This window comes from Scyliorhinus torazame, chromosome 8 (genome assembly GCF_047496885.1).
Source record: "Scyliorhinus torazame isolate Kashiwa2021f chromosome 8, sScyTor2.1, whole genome shotgun sequence".
Taxonomy (NCBI): Eukaryota; Metazoa; Chordata; class Chondrichthyes; order Carcharhiniformes; family Scyliorhinidae; genus Scyliorhinus; species Scyliorhinus torazame.
In genome coordinates, this window is record NC_092714.1 from 54,463,423 (window position 1) to 54,482,196 (window position 18,774).

Genomic DNA, 18,774 nt, shown 5'->3' on the forward strand with positions numbered 1-18,774 from the left:
ACCAAAATTTAACAAAAAATCCCTTCCATACAATTGACCAATTTTTAATAAATTATTCTGCCTTTTACTGGGTTTTGAGAATGGGCAAGCTTGTATTTTTGGTGGACTTAAATTCAAATTATACGGCTTGTATGACACCAGCATAATATTTTGTCATTTCTTGCGTGCACAAAGGGAGGGGGGATTTTCTCTTGCACACACAAAGGGAGGGGGGATTCTCTCTTGCGTGCACAAAGGGAGGGGGAATTCAAGTAAATAAATGTTACCTGAGTCAACTCTAATGTTAATACTTTTCATCAGGTTTTAGTGCAACTTCTTAAAATTTGAACAAATGTTAGGTTCTTTTTGAAAGCAGTTTTACTAGGAGATTGTTGAAGTTGACCTACGTCTCTAAGTGCTTTTTAATTGAATAATAGTGTGAAAAATAGGCACTTAATTAGGCTGTTTTCTTGTTAGGTCCTTGATAGGTCCTTGATTGCTCTTGATATAAAATGAATGTGCTAAATGTAAATGTGTCGCCAAAACTACAAACCTGATATTTTAATTTTAACTTGAAAAGTGACTTTCTGCATTAGTTGCTGAATTTACTTCTAAATTTGGTTTAGTGTCAAGATTTCAGTTTCTATTAACGAGATGAATATTAGACTGTTAAGTGTATGCTGTACCTTTTTTTTTGCAAAAATGGTTGATGTGTTTTGATGTACAAATGTCAAGATATTTGCACCAATGGGGGAGAAATAAAAGTTTTAACTAGCTTTCAATTCAATTGTTTTATGAACCCATCTATTTTCAGTGAGAAGTAGTGACAGACATTTAAGGAAATATTTCCTAGCTCTCTTAGAGATATAGTCTTTGAAGGAAAGACGCTGAGAAGAATGCACCATCTGTGGTTAACTGAATAAGTTAAGGGTGGTATCAAATTGAAAGAAAATACATCGAGCCTATATCTCCGTCACTGTAAGATTGGGCAAGTTTTAGAAACCAGCAAAGACTGACGGAAAAATTGGATGTGGAGATGCCGGCGTTGGACTGGAGTGAGCACAGTTAAAGTCCAACAGGTTTGTTTCGAATCACTAGCTTTCAGAGCACTGCTCCTTCCTCAGGTGAAGGAAGGAGCCTGAGGAAGGAGCAGTGCTCCGAAAGCTAGTGATTCGAAACAAACCTGTTGGACTTTAATCTAGTGTTGTAAGACCTCTTACTGGAAAAATTGGAGGAAGAGAGGAACCGAGCAAGAAATATTAAAACCGACAATAAAAAGGAAAAGAGTAGGTAAAGAAAAGGTAAAGTGAGCATTGATCCCTTCGAGAATGAAACTGGGGAATTAATAATGACAAATGAAGAAATGGCAGAGGCTTTGAACGTTATTTTGCATCTGACTTCACAGTGAACGACACTACAAGCATCCCAAGAATAGTAGAAAATAAAGATGCAAAAGGAATGGAGGAAGTTAAAACCTCCAGTATAAGAGAAAAAGTAATGGTAATACAAATGGGATTTGAGACTGACAAGTCCCCGAGACCTGATGGCCTGCATTCCTGAAAAAAGTGACTGCAGAGATAGTGAAGGCATTGATTGTAAGCTTCCAAAATTCCCTGGATTCTGGAAATGTTCCAGCCATTAGAAAATCCAAATATCATTACCCTGTTCAAGAAAGAAAGGAAACAGAAAGTGGGAAACTATAAGCTAGTTAGCTTAATATCATTGGGAAAATGTTAGAATTCCTTCTTGAAGAATTGGTTAAAGAAGTTTCGAAAATCATAATACAGTCAGGCAGAGCCAACATAGTTTTGTGAAAGAGAAATCGTATTTGACAAATTTATTGAAAAGTGGCAGATGGAATTTAACCCTGAAGATTGAGTTGACACACTTTGGAAGGAGTAATGTGACAAGGAAGTATTCAATTAATGGCATGACACTGGGAAGTTCTGAGGAACAAAGGGACCGTGGTGTGTTTGTCCATAGATCTCTGAAGGCAGAAGGACAGTTTAATAGAGTGGTGAAAAAGGTATATGGGACACTTGCCTTTATCAATCAAGGCATAGATTACAAAAGCAGGGAGGTCGTGTTGGACTTTTATAGAACTTCTGATGAGGACACAGATGGAGTACTGTGCAATTCCGGTTGCCACATTTAGGAAAAATGTGATTGCACTGGACGGGGTACAGAGGCGATTCACCAAGATGCTGCCTGGGATAGAACATCCAAGTTATGAAGAGAGGTTGGATAAGTTTGGGTTGTTCTCACTGGAGTAGAGAAGATTGAAGCGTGACCTGATCGAGGTGAATGGCGTGGACAGGGTGGATAGGGAGCAGCTGTTCCCCTGAGTTGAAGGGTCAGTTACGAGGGGACACATGTTCAAGGTCAGGGGCAGGAGGTTAGGGGGGGATTTGAGAAAAAAAACTTTTTACCCAGAGGGTGGTGACGCTTTGGAATGCACTGGAAGGGTAGATGCTGAGAGGATGTTTCCCTCATGGGGAAATCTAGCACTTGGGGGCACAGTTTAAAAGTAAGGAGTTTCTTGTTTAAGACCATGGTAAGGAGTTTCTTCCCTCGGAGGGTCTTGTGTGTTCGGAATTCTCTTTCCCAGTGAGCAGTGGAGGCTGGGTCTTTGAATACATTCAAGACCGAGCTGGGCAGATTTTTGATCGACAAGGGTTATGGGGGAGAGGCAGGAAAGTGGAACTACGATCACAATCGGGTCAGCTATGATCTTATTGAATCGTGGTTCAAGAGGCCGAATGGCCTCCTCCTGCTCCTAGATTCTGAATTCTTTTTAAAAAAAATATATTTTATTCGAGATTTTTGGCCAAACATAACAGTACGTAGTGTTTCTTTTACACAACAATAAAGCAATATAAATAACAGTGGCCAGTTTTAAACAATTAAATAAATATATAAACAAAAACAAAACTGAATGGCAACTGCCTTGTCCAAAATAAATACACTCCAAAAATACAATCCAACAATCCACTATACAATTACCTATAACAACTACCTATACATATTATACATATACAATAACATCTCTGAGAGTCCGTTCGATCCCCCCCCCCCCTCCCACCTGGGTTGCTGCTGTTGTCTACTTCTTTTCCATTCCCTCTATCTTTCTGTGAGGTAATCGACGAACGGTTGCCACCGCCTGGTGAACCCCTGAGCCGAACCCCTTAACACAAACTTAATCCATTCTAACTTTATAAACCCTGCCATGTCGTTTATCCAGGTCTCCACACCCGGGGGTTTGGCTTCCTTCCACATTAACAATATCCTGCGCTGGGCTACTAGGGACGCAAAGGCCAACATGTCAGCCTCTCTCGCCTCCTGCACTCCCGGCTCTTCTGCAACCCCAAATATAGCCAACCCCCAGCTTGGTTCGACCCGGACCCCCACCACCTTCGAAAGCACCTTTGCCACCCCCACCCAGAACCCCTGTAGTGCCGGGCATGACCAGAACATGTGGGTGTGATTCGCTGGGCCTCTCGAGCATCTCGCACACCTATCCTCTACCCCCCAAAATTTACTGAGCCGTGCTCCAGTCATATGCGCCCTGTGTAACACCTTAAATTGTATCAGGCTTAGCCTGGCACACAAGGACGATGAGTTTACCCTACGTAGGGCATCAGCCCACAGCCCCTCCTCAATCTCCTCCCCCCAGCTCCACTTCCCTTTCAGCTCATCCACCATGATCTCCCCCTCGTCCCTCATTTCCCTGTATATGTCCGACAACTTACCATCCCCCACCCATGTCTCTGAGATCACTCTATCCTGCACCTCCTGCGTCGGGAGCTGCGGGAATTCCCTCACCTGTTGCCTCGCGAAAGCCCTCAATTGCATGTACCGAAATGCATTCCCTTGGGGCAACCCATATTTTTCCGTCAGCGCTCCCAGACTCGCAAACGTCCCATCTACAAACGGATCTCTCAGTTGTACTACCCCAGCTCTTTGCCATGCTCCAAATCCCCCATCCATTCTCCCCGGGACGAACCTATGATTGTTTCTTATCGGGGACCGCACCGAAGCTCCCGTCCTTCCCCTATGCCGTCTCCACTGCCCCCAAATTTTCAATGTAGCCACCACCACCGGGCTTGTGGTGTATTTCTTTGGTGAGAACGGCAACGGTACCGTCACCATTGCTTGTAGGCTAGTCCCCCTGCAGGACGCCCTCTCCAATCTCTTCCACGCCGCTCCCTCCCCTTCTCCCATCCACTTACACACCATTGAAACATTGGCGGCCCAGTAGTACTCACTTAGGCTCGGTAGTGCCAGCCCCCCCCTGTCCCTACTACGCTGCAAGAATCCCCTCCTCACTCTCGGGGTCTTCCCAGCCCACACAAAACTCTTCTCGATTCTTTTGAAAAAAGCCTTCGTGATCACCACCGGGAGGCACGGAAACACAAAAAGGAATCTCGGGAGGACCACCATTTTGACCGCCTGCACCCTACCTGCCAATGACAGGGACACCGTGTCCCATCTCTTAAAGTCCTCCTCCATCTGTTCCACCAACCGCGTTAAATTAAGCCTGTGTAATGTACCCCAATTCTTGGCTGTCTGGATCCCCAAGTACCGGAAGTCCCTTGTTACCTTCCTCAACGGTAAACCCTCTATCTCTCTGCTCTGCTCCCCTGGATGCACCACAAACACCTCACTTTTCCCCATGTTCAGTTTGTACCCTGAAAAATCCCCAAACTCCCCAAGTATCCGCATTATCTCTGGCATCCCCTCCGCCGGGTCCGCCACATATAGCAACAAATCATCCGCATACAGAGATACCCGGTGTTCTTCTTCCCCCCCCCCCCCCCCCCCCCCGAGTACTCCCCTCCACTTCCTGGGACACCTCAATCGCCAGTGCAAACAATAACGGGGACAGAGGACATCCCTGCCTCGTCCCTCTATGGAGCCGAAAATAGTCAGACCCCCGTCCATTCGTGACCCCGCTCGCCGTCGGGGCCCTATACAGCAACTGTACCCACCTGATATACCCATCCCCAAAACCAAATCTCCTCAGCACCTCCCACAAATAATCCCACTCCACTCTATCAAATGCTTTCTCGGCATCCATTGCCACCACTATCTCCGCTTCCCCCTCTGGTGGGGGCATCATTATCCCTAGCAGCCTCCGTATATTTGTATTCAGCTGTCTCCCCTTCACAAACCCAGTTTGGTCCTCATGAACCACCCCCGGGACACAATCCTCTATCCTCATTGCCATTACCTTGGCCAGAATCTTAGCGTCCACATTCAGGAGGGAAATGGGCCTGTAGGACCCGCATTGCAGCGGGTCTTTTTCCTTCTTTAGGAGGAGCGATATCGTTGCTTCCGACATAGTCGGGGGCAGCTGCCCCCTTTCCCTCGCCTCATTAAAGGTTCTCATCAGTAGCGGGGCCAGCAAGTCCATATATTTCCTATAGAATTCAACTGGGAATCCGTCTGGTCCCGGGGCCTTCCCCGCCTGCATACTCCCAATCCCTTTCACCACTTCCTCCGTCTCAATCTGTGCTCCCAGTCCCACCCTCTCCTGCTCCTCCACCTTGGGAAATTCCAGCTGATCCAAAAAGCACATCATTCTCTCCTTCCCATCCGGGGGCTGAGCTTCATATAATCTTTCGTAAAATGCCTTGAACACTCCATTCACTCTCTCCGCTCCCCGCTCCATCTCTCCCTCCTCATCTCTCACCCCCCCCCTATCTCCCTCGCTGCTCCCCTTTTCCTCAGTTTGTGGGCCAGCAACCTGCTCGCCTTCTCCCCGTATTCGTACTGTACACCCTGTGCCTTCCTCCATTGTGCCTCTGCATTACCCGTAGTCAACAAGTCAAATTCTACATGTAGCCTTTGCCTTTCCCTGTACAGTCCCTCCTCCGGTGCCTCCGCATATTGTCTGTCCACCCTCAGAAGTTCTTTCAACAACCGCTCCCTTTCCCTACCCTCCTGCTTTCCTTTATGTGCCCTAATAGATATCAGCTCCCCTCTAACCACTGCCTTCAGCGCCTCCCAGACCACTCCCACCTATACCTCCCCATTATCATTGAGTTCCAAGTACCTTTCAATACACCCCCTCACCCTTAAGCACACCCCCTCATCTGCCAATAATCCCATGTCCATTCTCCAGGGTGGACGCTGTTGTTTTTCTTCCCCTATCTCCAGGTCCACCCAATGTGGAGCATGATCCGAAATGGCTATAGCCGTGTACTCCGTCCCCATCACCTTTGGGATCAGTGCCCTTCCCAGAACAAAAAAGTCTATCCGTGAATAAACTTTGTGGACATAGGAGAAAAACGAAAACTCCTTACTCCTAGCTCTATTAAATCTCCAGGGGTCTACTCCTCCCATCTGCTCCATAAAGCCCTTAAGCACCCTAGCTGCAGCCGGCCTCCTTCCGGTCCTGGACCTCGCCCTGTCCAGCCCTGGGACCAGCACCGTATTAAAATCTCCACCCATTATCAACTTCCCCACTTCTAGGTCCGGGTTTCGTCCTAACATACGCCTCATAAAGTTGGCATCATCTCAGTTCGGGGCATACACGTTCACTAATACCACCGCCTCCCCTTGCAATTTGCCACTCACCATCACGTATCTGCCCCCACTATCCGCCACTATAGTCTTTGCCTCAAACATTACCCCCTTCCCCACTAGTATGGCCACCCCCCCCTGTTTTTTGCGTCTAGCCCCGAATGAAACATCTGCCCCACCCATCCTTTGCGTAGTCTGACCTGGTCTATCAGTTTCAGATGCGTCTCCTGAAGCATAACCACATCTGCCTTAAGTTTCTTTAGGTGTGCGAGTACCCGTGCCCTCTTAATCGGCCCATTCAGCCCTCTCACATTTCACGTGATCAACCGGGTTGGGGGGCTTTTTACCCCCCCCCCCCCCCCCTTGATGACTAGCCATCTCCTTTTCCAATCCAGCTCCTCACCCGGTTCCCACGTGGCCGTATCTCCCCCAAGCGGCGCCCCCCTCCCGCCCCGACCCCCCCCCCCATACCAGCTCCCCCTTCTCCCCAGCAGCAGCAACCCAGTTAACCCCCCCGCCCCGCTAGATCCCAAACTAGCGTAATTGCACCCCCCATGTTGCTCCCAGAAGTCAGCAAACTCTGGCCGACCTCGGCTTCCCCCCGTGACCTCGGCTCACACTGTGCAAGGCCCCCTCCTTCCTGCTTCCCTGTTCCCGCCGTGATTACCATAGCTCGGGAACAAAGCCCGCGCTTCCCTTTTTGCCCCGCCCCCAATGGCCGGCGCCCTCAGCTCCTCATCCTCCCTCCCCCACGACATGGGGAAGAGAGAAAAGTTACAGGGTCGCAGGATTAACAACTTGGGAAGTCATCTCTTCCCTCTTTTCCCCCCCTTCATCCCACATATTCACCCCCCCACTTTGTCCCAAACGTTCTTTTTGTGGCCCGCTCACTCCAGTTTCTCCTCGACAATAAATGTCCACGCCTCATCTGCCGTTTCGAAGTAGTGGTGTTTCCCTTGATGTGTGACCCACAGTCTTGCCGGTTGCAGCATTCCAAATTTAATCTTCCGTTTGTGCAGCACCGCCTTGGCCCGATTAAAGCTTACCCTCCTTCTCGCCACCTCCGCACTCCAACCTTGATATACGTGGATCACCGCGTTCTCCCACCTACTGCTCCGAGTTTTCTTTGCCCATCTGAGGACCATCTCTCTGTCCTTATATCGGAGAAATCTCACCACTATGGCTCGAGGAATTTCTCCAGCCCTCGGTCTTCGCGCCATAACTCGATAGGCTCCCTCCACCTCCAGCGGACCCGTCGGGGCCTCCGATCCCATTAACGAGTGCAGCATCGTGCTCACATGTGTCCCGACGTCCGCCCCTTCTACACCTTCGGGAAAACCAAGAATCCTTAAATTCTTCCTCCTCGCATTATTCTCCAACACCTCCAGCCTTTCCACACACCTTTTGTGTTGTGCCTCGTGCATCTCCGTTTTCACCACCAGGCCCTGTATGTCGTCCTCATTCTCAGCAGCCTTTGCCTTCACGGCCCAAAGCTCCTGTTCCTGGGTCTTTTGCTCCTCCTTTAGCCCCTCAATCGCTTGTAATATCGGGGCCAACAGCTCCTTCTTCATCTCCTTTTTGAGTTCATCTACGCAACGCCGCAGGAACTCTTGTTCGTCAGGGCCCCATATTAAACTGCCTCCTTCCGACGCCATCTTGCTTTGTGCCTGCCTTCCTGGCCGCTGCTCTTAAGGATCCACCGCAATCCGGCCACCTTCCTCTCTTTTTTCCATCCGTGTCCAGGGGGGATTCCCTTCTGGATTACAGCGCAGTGTTTTTTGCCGTTAAAATTGCCGTTGGGGCTCCTGTCAAGAGCCCAAATGTCCGTTCCACCGGGAGCTGCCGAAACGTGCGGCCTAGCTGGTCATCGCCGCACCCGGAAGTCCCTAGATTCTGAATCCTTTATTAACAGTGGGACCAAAATGGTGTGACTTCAGATATATCTTGCTGAGGTTTGTAACTACCTGGCAACGTGAATGGTCTTTACTGTTATATTTTGACATAGGTATTCTTAAATACACAGCACGTAATTTCAGTTTAAATCTAATCTAATTTTAGGAGATTAGAAAAAAATGGGTCATCACCACATGGTCTGCAGTGATTCCAGAAGAACCCGAATATATCAACTCGGGGTCGGTGATAAATGCTGGATGTTCCAGCGGTGCCTAGGTACCAAAAATGAATGGCGTGATTTAAAAAAAATTATCCAGGCTGAAAGTATGCATTCATTCCATTGTCAACATCATCATGACGCAAAGCATGTTCCTTAGCAGCGTATCCATCATTCTCTGGAGTAAAAGCTGCTGTAACCTCCCCATGGTTATAGGTCTTGCCTAAACTTCAACATACAAAATATATATTTACTTTGAAGGGGAAACCAGCATTGCTTAAGTAACCATCGGTTATGAACCAAAGCTAAGGGTGACTGCCTGTGGCGGCCATGGAGTGAGTGGTCGCACATTTGTGGCTCCTGCTTAAGGTGGAAGGTTTTGGTCCTTTCCCACCTGATTCAAGGGGTGTATGCTGGTGTGAGGTGTATGAGCACTTGTAGATTACAGTACTCCATCGGTTGGACTGGTATGGCTTACTAGGTGAGGAGTGTAACAAGTAAGAGGCAGCAGCTTGAGCGAAAGGTTATTTGAGGTGCGACTCAGGAAAAGGTGGCAGAGTGTGCTGGGGCATTGTTGCCTGCCCAGTGGCGTAGTGAACAGCTTGTGGACTTTTTGCCTGCAAAGTTCCAGCAGCAGAGGCAGGAGGCCTCGGAGGACCTGGCAGAGGTGGTGGAGCTGCTTAGGGCAACTATTGAGAGAGTGGAACCTAGGCTGGAGGTGCAGGGTCTGGCACTCCAGAAGGTGAAGGATTCAGTGGTAGAGCATGAGGACTGGCAGGCCTCGCTGCAGGCAGCGATGGTGCTCATAGCGGATAGCCATAAGAGGTTGAGGGAGACCTCGAACAGCTCCAGGAGGCCGAATTTCCGGAACGTGGGCTACCTGAGGGGATCGAGGGAACGCAGGCCGCAAAGTATGTGGCGAATATGTTGGAGAAATGGTGCGGGAGGGCGCCTTCGAGGTGGATCGAGTGCACAGGGCGCAGAGGAGGAGATCGATGGCGGAGGAGCCGCCGTGGGCGATGGTGATGAGGCTGCATCGTTTTCTTGATAAGGAGAAAATACTGAGGATGGGGGGAAGCTGGATGGGGGGAAGCTGACGAAAAAGTGTACCTGGGAAGGAAAAGTGCTGAGGATCTACCAGGACCTGGGTGTGGAGTTGGCCAAGCGGTGGGCCGGTTATAATTGGCTCAAGGCTGCCCTCTACAAGGAAGGGATGAGGTTTGGGGTGTTTTGTTCCTGCTCGTCTGTGTCACACACCAGAATCAGAGTTTTATTTTGATACACCGGAGGAGGCGAGTGAATTTATGAGGGACAATGAACTGAACTGTGGAGATGCTAAAGTGGGTATACACGACGGCCAGATTCTTATATTTAAGGAATATGGCTGCGGAGTGGGTGAGTGTTTATTATTGGTGGGGGGGGGGGGGGAGGGGGGGTGGACAGATGGCAGTTTGAGGCCAAGGGCAAATGCGTTTTCGTACTTCTCGCATGTGCTCCGGATATACTCTCGGATTGATTTCTTTGTGTTAGACCAGGTGTTGTTGGCGGGGATGGTTGCATCGGAGTATTCGCCGATTGTGATCTCTGACCAGACGCTGCACTGGATGGATTTGCGGGGTTGCAGGGGAGACTCCATTGCAGTGGCCATCCAAAATTATGTGGAGCTGAATAATACGGGGGAGGTTTCTGCCTCCACCTTGTGGGAGGTGCTGAAAGCGGTGGTAAGGGGCAAATTTATATTCCGGGCGCAGAGAGTGGAGCAGGCTGAGAGGTTGAGGTTGGTGGAGGACATTGAGGGTGGACCAGAGATATTCGGTGGCGCCTGAGGCGGCTTTACTAAAGGAGAGGCCGAGACTCCAGATGGAGTTTGGGCTGGTGTCCACGAAAGACGGTGGGACGACTGCACAGAGCCAGAGGGGCGATTTAGGAGTATGGGGAGAAAGCGAGTAGGATGCTTGCGCATCAGTTGAAGAAGCAGGTGGTGGCGAGAGAAATTGAAAAGGTCAGGTCTGAGAAGGGCACGATGGTATCGGAGCCGGAGGGGGTGAATGGAGTTTTTGAGACCTTCTATCAAAGGTTGTATGGCTTGGATGAAGGGATCAGGCGATCCTTGGGCAGGTTGGAGTTCCCAGGAATTGAGACGGTGAAGGTGCAGGGGTTGGGCGCCCGGATTGGGTTGAGGGAGGTGATGCATTGCATGAGATTGATGCAGGTGGGGAAGGCCTCCAGGACCGGATGGGTTCCCAGCCGTGTTTTATAAGAAGTTTGGGTTGGAACTGGGGGCCCCTGCTTGTTGGGATGCCTAATGAGTTGATGGTGAGGGTGGAGCTCCTGCCCACGTTGTCGCGGGCCTCTATATCGCTCATTTTAAAGAAGGACAAAGACCTGGAGCAGTGTGGATCGTACCACCTGATCTCACAATATGCACTTAAAGTTGTTGGTGATGATGCTGGCGTCGCAGATAGAGGATTGTGTGTCGGGGGTGATAGGAAAGGACTAGACTGGGTTCATGAAGAGGCGGCAGCTGTCGGCAAATGTACAGAGGCTGCTTAATGTTATTATGATGTCCTTGGAGGGCCGATAAGAGGAAGTGGTGGTGGCAATGGACACTGAGAATGCGTTTGATCGGGTTGGTGGGCATATCTGTTTGAGGTGTTGGGTTGGTTCGGGTTTGGACAGGGCTTTGTGGCTTGGGTTCAGCTTCTGTATAAGGCGCCCAAGGCTAGTGTTTAGCCAAGCATGGTTAGCCTGGATTACTTTGAGTTACACCGGGGGACGAGGCAGGGGTGCCCGCTCCTCTCGCTGCTCGTTGGCCTAGCGATAGAGCCTTTGGCAATGGCGCTTGGGGATCGAGGGGGTGCAGGACGATTGAGCGGGGGGAGGGTTCGAGCACCGAGTTTCTTCGTACCTAGATGTACCTCCTGTTGTATATTTCGGACCTGGTTGGGAACTTCATAGGATGATGGGGATTCTGGGTGAGTTTGGTCGCTTTTCGTGATACAAGCTGAATATGGGGAAAAGGGAGGTGTTCAGAATTAATGAACGGGGACAGGAGAGGGGGCTGGGGGCATTGACGTTTCCGGTGGTGGAGGCATGCTTTTGCTATCTTGGGATAAGGGCGGCATGGAATTGGGCTCAGCTGCACAAGCTGAACATGGTGCGGCTGGTGGAGAGGATGAAGGCGGACTTCCAAAAGGTGGGATGTGCTGCCCATTGTCTTTGGTGGGACAGGTGCAGACGGTGAAGATGACTGTGCTGAAGATCTTATTTGTATTTCAGAAGTTTGCAGATCTGGCAGAGCCCAAGGAGACTTACCAATTACCAAAGGGGAATAGGTTCAGTATCTGCAGGTTAGGGACTTTGTTAGGAAGGAGGCACTGTGCTTTCCGGCACTGCTGCCCCCAGTGCTACAGGATAAGCTCTTGTCCGAGAATGATATTGGGGAGGGCAGGATTGTGGACATGTATGGGGAGCTGATGAAGCGGGAGTGTGCTCCTATGGAGGAGGTCAGGCGCAAGTGGGAGGAGGAGTTTTGGGTGAGGGGTGAGGGGTGGGGGGTGCTGGGGGCTGGAGCGTGGAGGGAAGCTTTGTAGAGGGTGAATGTGTCCTCATCGCGTTCTAGGTTAAGTCTTATCCTATTTAAGGTGGTGCAAAGAGCCCACATGACAGTGTCCAGAATGAATCGGTTCTTTTCAGGGGTGGAGCATAGGTGTGGCCGTTATGCCCAGGGTGGTGGCGGGCAAACCATGTGTATATGTTTTGGGCATGTCCAAGGGTGAGAGAGTTTTGGAAGGGATTTTTGGAGGTAATGTCAAAGACTTTGGGGGTAGAGGTAGCTGCGAGTCCGAAGGTGGCGATATTTGGAGAGTTGGAGGATCCGGGAGTTCAGGTGGGGAGAGAGGCCTTTGCCTCCCTGATAGCCAGGAGACGGATTTTCTGTGTTGGCAGGACTCGGATCCGCCAAAGCTGGGGGAATGGGTGAGTAATTTGGCAGAGTTTCTGCACTTGGAAAAAATTAGGTTCGCTGTTAGAGTGGTACAGGAGGGGTGGAAGCCATTTATTGACTTCCTTGAGGATATTGTGTTGTCAGCGGGGGGTGGGGGGAGAAGAGAGGAGGAATGAACCAAGTCAGTGGGGGGTGGGGGGAGGGTGAGAAGAGAGGAGGAATGAACCAAGTCAGTGGGGGGAGGGTGAGAAGAGAGGAGGAATGAACCAAGTCAGTGGGGGGAGGGTGAGAAGAGAGGAGGAATGAACCAAGTCAGTGGGGGGTGGGGGAGAAGAGAGGAGGAATGAACCAAAGCTAAACCTATTTTCAGAAACGTATACAAGTACAGTTGTCACAGAACGTAGCTGTGAAATGGAGTTTTGACTTTTAAAGATTTTCTTTTGTTCAGCTTTCTTATTCTGGTCAATTTATTGATATAGCACTGAACTACCATCCTAGTTGGGTATAATGATGGTTTAGTACCACGTTATATAAAGTGAAACGTGTTCGTAACATTTTTTAATAGTATAAGAAAAACCTTTACATTTTAAAGTTTTGTGTTAAACTGAATCCTCAATGTATTTGAAGGCCGGAGACCCAGAGGCTTCTTGGGCTGGATTCCCCGTTACCCGACTCCAAAATTGCAATCGGGGATTGGGCTGAGAATCTATTCCGACACTGGAATCGGGGCGGGCACTGGTTTGATGCCAGTTTGCGATTCTCTGCCCCCTCCAAACCGGCATCGTTGTAACGCGCGGCGCACGCAGTCTCAGTGCCATTGGTGCCTCATCGGCTGGCCCACTCATGATGCTCCGCCCCCGATGGGCCCAGTTCTCGACGGCACGAGACACTCTGCAGGCCGTCAGCTGTGCGCATGCGCGTCCTGGACCCAGCCATTCTCCGTCTGTTTTCGGCACGGGAGGCGGGAGTTATGGTCCCGCGGCGGCGCTACCCCCTCACCGGTACCGGAATCGTAAACCTCCCACAGATTCTCCGTTCGAGCCAATACTTATAGCTGCATGAAAGGATAAACCCGCCCATTGTATATTCAGTATATCTATGGTCTAAAGATGGCAACTTGTCCTCAAATAGGAGACATCCTAAGGTGTGATGCAAAGTAAAGGAATAGATACCAAGCCATGGAGAGAGAAGTTAGCTGTGCGTCTGAAATCTTGTTCGAAAGGAGAAGTTTTGTTAAAGGTGAAGAAATATGTGAAATAACAATTAAAGGTGATGCCATTGCATTGTTCAATTGGAAATATTTTCGAACAGATATGGAGTATTACAGTTTGGCTGTAATGTATTTTGAGCAGTTATATCTGTTTTGTTGCCATCAACGACTACAGGTCTTCTCTGGTAATTTTGGTTAAGTTTAACAGTACGGTATCTTTTCTTTTTCTTAAAAAAAAAAAATCTTGAGTGACTACGGGGTGTCTTGTAATGCGGCTTCACCTTACTGACATTAATAGTCATTTGGTGGTCCAGCACTTGAGCATTGGTGAAAAAAATACATTTTGTCTAAGTGGTAAATTCTCCATAGCAATGCCTCTACCAATCTGAATCCACTTGCTAACCGATCAGCACCCTCTTCTTGTGCACTATAAATTGTTGTTGTTCCCTTTACAATGCGTATTCTTGCAAACCTATCCCGAGGAGTGCAGGACAAAAAGCATTGACTCTTTTGCTGAAAAAGGGACAAAAAAACTTCATTAGTGTAATAAGGATTTTGTTTTGACTGATTACTCTGCTCCATAGACTTGGCTCGGATCTGCCTAACTCCATTTGGGGTAACTACTCAGTGTAGATATTTCCTGTATAGATACAGTTTGACAAAGTTTTAACTCTAAAGATATCCACCCAAGAATCAGCAAAGCAACGACTCTAAGTGTTCATAGCAGTGCCAACTATGATCTTTGCCAGCAAGACATGGATAGAGCAGAAAAGTTGTCATGTTCGTTGGACATGTTTCACCAGCGCTGCCCACATAGGATCCTGGACGTCACATGGAGAGACAGCAACACCAACGAAGAAGTGCAACAGAGGACTGGTTAGAGGCGCCTGCAGGGTCTCATAGAGTCCTAGATGTTTACAGCATGGAAACAGGCCCTTCGGCCCAGCTTGTCCATGCCACCCAGTTTCTGTCACTTGAGATGAGGAGATGACTCAACAGGCAGGCAGAGTGGCAGAAGACACCAGCTGAAAGAAGGAGACGGGGCCGACCAAGGAAGACCTGGTGATGTCCGTTTAAGATGGACCTCCAAGAGCAGGGTTGGAACAAAATAGATTGTGATCGACTGGGGCCTGTGGCAGTGCCCTGCTGCCCATTGTCCTGCATGGGATCAGAGGAAGTAAATCTAAGTAAGTAGCAATAATCAAATAAAACTTAAATTATTCCTTCAGTTTGGCAAGTTTATCTATTTGTTCTTGATGTGGGTGTCGCTGGCTGGACCAGCATTTGTTGCCCATCCTTAATTGCCCTTGAATTGAATGGCATGCCAAGTCATTTCAGTGGGGTCAGTTAAGAGTCAACCGCATCGCTGTGTGGGTCCGGAGTTGCAGGCCAGACCGGGTCAGGGAGGCATGGTGGCACAGTGGTTAGGACTGCTGTCTCACAGCACCAAGGACCTGGGTTCGATTCCGACCTCGGGCGACTGAGCGGTGTTTGCACATTCTTTCAGTGTCTGTGTGGGTTTCCTCTGGGTGCCCTGGTTTCCTCCCACAGTCCAAAGATGTGCAGCTTAGGCAAATTGGATATGCAAAGTTGTCCCTAGGTGGGATTGCAAGTGGGGGATTGGGCCGAGGTAATGTGCTCTTTCAAAGGGTCAGTGCAGACTCGATGGGCCGAATGGTGCTGGGAATAATGCTCATGGCACTCTGCTTAATTTGACACCTTGTACCGTCTGCCAACCTGCCCCTTTCCCCCCCAGGTCGGGGAAAGGTGAAAAACTTTAAAACCTTTGGTGAGAACATTGTAGATAATGTAAGTGGTACAATAAAATGTTTAAAAGTTATGACAGGATGGAACAAAGTAGATATAAGGAGACTGTTTCCAGTTTTTGAGGAACTATTGATATTAGGAGCCATAGATACAACTTTAGCAGTTAAGGCAAAAGTATTTTATATTAGATTGGTTAGATGGATGAAGGAACAGATGTTGAAAAAATATGGGAATGAGGTGTATAAACTTGATCAGACAATTTGCTGACTTGGAAGGTAAAGACAGACCTGGATCGGTTAGACAGGATGGCTTGTTTCAGTGCGTAACTTCTATGTATGTCTGTATGGAGGGATGTATGTGCGCAGGACATTAGAATTTAAATAGGACAGCACACTTTGAACAGAAATGCATTTGGACTCCTGCCAGAGGCCTATATACCTTTTGACCATGATTTATACTGTTATAATCAGGTTTTGTTGTTTATATGAGCTGATGGATGTAGTTTGATCACACACACAATCTTACTGGTGGCAGATTGTGTAGGATGGATGCATGATCAGTGCCACAGGAAAGCCTATGGTCCAGATTGCTGCACTTTAACAATTCAAGAAGGCTGGGTGATTTTTGTGTTTTGTGTTTGTTGTGGGAAGATGAGATTATGTAAAGTGGGATGAAAAAGTGTGAGTTGAAAAAAATCTTTGACAAGATGCGCAGTATGTGGAACCCAAATATTTACAGTGCTATATATATTTGTTGTTGAGACAATAGTACTGTATAGGCATTTGGTTTCATTATAGCACTCGACCATTTTATTCATCTTGCATAGTCTGTTGAATGATTCATTGCTTATTGTAATATCTGTTTCTTTTTAGGTTGTGATCAAGTGAGAAGGATTTTGAAAAAACTTCATCTTCATCACATCAAATTCCATTTCCATTGTTTGGGTAAGAAAAATCTGAAGCTTTTTGATACACCAGTCCATCTAGAGCAGTCGTTCCCAATCTTTTTTACGTCATGGCACACCTTTACACTCCTACTTTTTCCAATTGGACTTCCCTCTCCAAAAGCCTTTTATCTCTAAAACCTCCTAAAACATGCAAAGTCACCATTTAATGCAATTTTCATCAGTTTAAGAAGTTTACAATGAAAGCCTTATCACCATTTGTGCATCAAACACAATATTGGAACCTATTTCTCTTTTTCATAGATACATAGATACTTAGAAGATAGGAGCAGGAGGCGGCTTTTTGGCCCTTCGAGCCTGCTCCGCCATTCATCACGATCATGGCTGATCATCCAACTCAATAGCCTAATCCTGCTTTCTCCCCATAGTCTTTGATCCCATTCTCCCCAAGTGCTATATCCAGCCGCCTCTTGAGGTTTTTTTCGTAACTTTATTGGTTCCTGATTCTTACCTGTCTGCTTCCCTTACTAGGAACTTTGTATATATTTTTACTTCTCCCTGTTTTCTGTCCTGTTTTATTTTCAACGTCTCCCTGTTCCCCTCACTTCTCCCAGACTTTTGTACCCCTTTTGTGCTTTTGCTTTTTGCGCAGGCGCCTTTGTATTCAACTTGGTGGCCGGTGTCTCCAATTCCCAAAGAACCTAGGATCTACTGTGCATGTATCAGCCAGGAAAGGGCTACACATGTGCTGTTCGGGATGTTTTATGTCGGTAATCTGAAACGTGCAATCACCGGCCGGAAAAAGGCCACGCATGCGCAGTTCTGATTTTGTACATCGGTTAGGCCCATGTTCGTGCGCCTGACCACCTGACCAATGTAAAAATCCGAACCCCGGCCCATTCCCAGTTGGCTCATGCGTGGGAGGCCTAAGGTTCATTGGGATTTGGGGATGCTGATCACGGAGCTGAAAACTAAGAGTAGATTTAGTTTATTTATATTAATGTTTAATCACTTTGAATCTTTCTTTGCAGCACACTTGTGGAGCCTTCACGGCACACCAGTTGGGAACTTCTGATCTAGATTAAACCTCCTTACTGCAGATTCACAGGTCTGACGGAATTAACCGTTGTAAGGGGTTCATCTTATTAAACCCTTCTATTAACTGTAGAGCCATGGCAGAGATCAATAAGTTTGCACTGAAGCGGCTGTAATATTGGCGCTTGTGGAAAAAGTTGACCTCTACTTCCAATAATTCATTTTGTGTTAAAGCTATTGCTGTCAAAAGTTTTGAAATCGCATACTGAGTTTTTTTTTGGATATTAGAGTACATATATCCTGCTTTTCTTCAAAGCGCTCCTTTTTCAAAGAAAAATAAATCTAATATTTCATCAAAAATTGCCATGTGCCAGATTGAGGTGGGGAAGGTGATCTCTAAGATCTTTGTGTAAAGGTAAAGAAAAATGCTTAGGAATCCAAAAGACCACATGAAGTTCTAACAGCAACATTTTAGGTTCAGTTAAGAAAAGTAGAATTGGCTTAAACTAAACACGAGTAATTTACACTACACTAAAGTGTCTCGAGTAAACAATGGAGTAATTTCAATTGGCCTTTTAAGGTGCAGCTCTTGCATTTATTGCGAAACCAATTGTGAAAGAGATGTCTCCGGTTGCTGTGTCTTCAAGCATTCACCATTTTGGTATTCATTCTGCTATTCTTGTTTCCAAACTGCACAAATTCTTCAATAAAACCAGAAACTACTCATCACGTCAGGTAGCATGGGTGGATAGAGCAAAAGGGATAACATTTTAGGTTGATGACCTTTCATCAGAACTGGAAAAGGTTAGATATTGGAATGGGTTTCAGGAAAGTGAAAAAGAGAGTGTGGCAATAAAAACAAAAGGAAAGATCTGTGGAAATCAGGAGAGATTAAATGACAAGTGTGCGGGAGTGGTTAATAGGACAAGGAAAAGAACAGATGTATCAAAAAGTGATAAAACGCACTTGATGATTTTATTCATTTCATTTCCGTATCATTGTATCTCTTTTTAGGGGTGATCAAGTGAGAAGGATCTTGAAAAAATTTCATCTTCATTACATCAAATTCCATTTCCATTGTTTGGGTAAGAAAAATCTGAAGCTTTTTGATACACAAGTTCATCTGGAGTAAACTTCCTTACTGCAGATTCACAGGTCTGCCAGAATTATCTTTTGTTAGCCATCTTATTAAACCCTCCTGTTAATTATAGAGCTATGTCATGGGTCAAGAAGTTTGCGCTGAAGAGTTTGTAATATTGGCGTTTGTTGTGACAAAGTTGACCAATACGTCCAATTAT

General features: G+C 47.5%; 1 protein-coding gene across 11 annotated transcripts in view; it reads left to right on the forward strand.

Moving 5' to 3' along the window:
- Positions 1-18,774, forward strand: part of bbx (BBX high mobility group box domain containing) — a 282,578-nt gene that overhangs the window by 36,345 nt on the left and 227,459 nt on the right. For 8 of the 11 annotated variants that reach the window (XM_072513622.1, XM_072513620.1, XM_072513624.1 and 5 more), the window contains exons 3-4: positions 16,410-16,481; positions 18,491-18,561. The gene's annotated coding sequence lies outside the window, so the exon portion shown is untranslated. Of the gene's footprint in view, positions 1-16,409; positions 16,482-17,472; positions 17,550-18,490; positions 18,562-18,774 lie in introns of those variants that run through there. The other 3 variants (XM_072513627.1, XM_072513628.1, XM_072513629.1) reach the window with 3 other exon arrangements.